Raw genomic sequence first — 2,656 nt, 5'->3', positions numbered from 1 at the left:
TTTCTTCATACAAATTTCTATATTGTACAGGGATAATGGTGATTGGGGCTAGTTCATCTGACGGATCAGGTACTAGTTAACTGCTCTAGTGGCAATCCGCAAAAACCTACTTCAAGATCACGTCCCCGGACATGATCTCGGGATACTGGTGTAAACTTCGACAGGTGCCGCTTAAGGTCTTACCATTCTGTCGAGTCCCAGTCATATTTTATCGGGTACCTAACGCGTCCGTTAGGATTTTTCTTCGTATCTGTTGATACGGATAAAAGTAGCTAACCGACGTCAGAGATGGCGCCACGCCACTCAGAACGGATCTGGGGTCTTACCTTCGCAAAGTTTTGCGGCATTCAGAAATTGTTCGCAACTTTGGCGTTCTGAGAATATATTATCGAGTGCTTATTCGGCTGTTGGAATGGCACATTTTATTGAGTCAACGGATGACTTATATTGCTTTCCCGATGGGAGTATATGTAGAGTTACTTTAACTCGAAATATACTCTCTTGTTCTTCTATCTTGCTTCTCTTTTTTTTTATAATTTCATCGGGCACGCGAACAGCGTTCCCGATGGGAGTAGCCCCCGAGGCTACAGCCAAGGACTTGTGCTTGGGTGTACGCTCCACAGTTTATGCCGCTATATTTTCTTTCTCTTCCGAAATTTTCAAATCTCACGGGTGCGCGAACAGCGCTCCCGATGGGAGTAGCCCCCGAGGCTATGAGCAAATAATTTGTATTTGATCATAGGCTCACACCATATCTATTTTGTCTTTCTCAAACTTTTCATTTGTTTCAAAGTAGCCCCCGAGCATTTGGGCAAAAACTTGTATTTGATCAAAGGCTCCCGAAATAATCAATAATCTTTTCCTGTCGAAATTTTTGTCATGCATCTTTGTCGAAAATTTCTCTTGTCAAGGTGACATCATTGCTTACGATAGGCACGATTACTGTATCGGGAATATGCGAGAACCGCTTCTCTCTCTGCCTTGTGGGTCCAATTTTCCTATCCAATTGACACGTTGTGCACGTGGGGGACACACGTCGTCCGTTTTTTCCGGCACACGCACTGTATCGCCTGTCCGTTCACTTCTCAGTAAAAGTCCGCTTTTACCCTTTGCCCACGTGTAGTCCATCTAGCCCGCAATTTCCTTCATCCAACGGTTGCGCCGATTCGCTGCACCTCTACTTAGGTCCATCTTCTTCTTCCTCTGGCACTTTCGCTCGCGCCACACCTCTGTTCTTGCTTTACGAAAATTCTCCGCTGCGCCCAAAGCTCTTTGTACTCCTTCGCCCTTGCGCTCTTCTACTCCACGCTTGTTGATGCCGCCGCGCAAACTCACCAAGCACAGTACTCCAGAATCACATATGGCTACGGAAGATCTGGGGAACTTGGAGTGGGAGAGATCCAAAATCTCTCAACAGGATATCAATATGCTGAAGAAGCTTGGCATCAGCGGGAAACAAGACGCGCTGCGCTTCCCCAAGGAAGAAAGCTACCCAGCTCCGCCAATGCAATATCGGGTTTATTTTGTCGACCACCTTATCCGTGGTCTTTCCACCCCCATCCATGATTTCCTTCGTGGGTTGCTTTTCATGTATGGATTGCAACTTCACCATCTTACTCCCAACTCCATTATCCACATTTCTATCTTTATCACATTGTGTGAAGCTTTCCTTGGGATCCAGCCTAACTGGTCCCTATGGAAACGTATCTTTCTTTGTCGCCGTAATGGCTCTCCCAGCGTCGCCTATAACATAGGCGGTGTTGTGATCTGCGTCCGCCCTGACGTTGAATACTTCGACGTCAAATTCCCTGATTCAGTTCAAGGGTGGCGCAAAAAATGGCTGTACATCCACGAGGAGAGTCATGGCTCTGTTGAAGACAACATCCCTCCTTTTGATGGTGTCGAAAAAATCTGTCGTCGCCGATCCTGGGATGCCGAGGCTACCGACGAAGAAAAAACGGCGACAGATGCATTGATGACCCGTATCCACGATCTGCAAAACACCCGTGGCAAAGAACTGTCGGGTATCCAGATCACAGTGTATTTCCTTAGAATCAGAGTGCAGCCTCTTCAGGTAAACACTTGATAACTACTCCGCGAATCCTCATCCTGCCGACGCTTTTCCTGCTTCCTCCTTCTCAAAGAAAACACTTGTCGCTGATGACCTTGTCGAAGGTTCTTCAAGTAAACACTTTCCACAAGATTTGCAAGAACTTCGCCAACAACTTCAGTCCATGAAAAAACAAACTCTTGCGATGATGGAACAATCTCGCAAAGCATCCGAAAGGGAAAAGATTGCCCTTCAACAGGCTAAGGAAGCCATAACTGCCAAGGAAGCTGCTGTTTCGGAAGCTGAAAAAGCAACTACCCGAGAAAATTTTATGCTTGATTTGATGATTGAGGGCAGTGCAGATATGTCAGGTATGCTCTTGCAAATCGAGATTCCCGTTTTCTCGCTATTTCCTTTTTCGAGATTCTTATGTTTTCGCTGACTAGGCTCCTTCATCGACGCTGCTGCTGAGGATGAAAGGGTGAATACCAGGACGAACCTCCTTGTTAACCTTTCGCTTGACCATGGTTCTCTTTTCTGGGCCACTCCAGAGCGTACCCGACAAATTGTCAGATTTCAGGACCGCGCCTGTCAGGTTCGCGAGTT

The sequence above is a fragment of the Lolium perenne genome, chromosome 7, assembly GCF_019359855.2.
Source record: "Lolium perenne isolate Kyuss_39 chromosome 7, Kyuss_2.0, whole genome shotgun sequence".
NCBI lineage: Eukaryota > Viridiplantae > Streptophyta > Magnoliopsida > Poales > Poaceae > Lolium > Lolium perenne.
Note: the sequence above shows the minus strand (reverse complement) of the source record.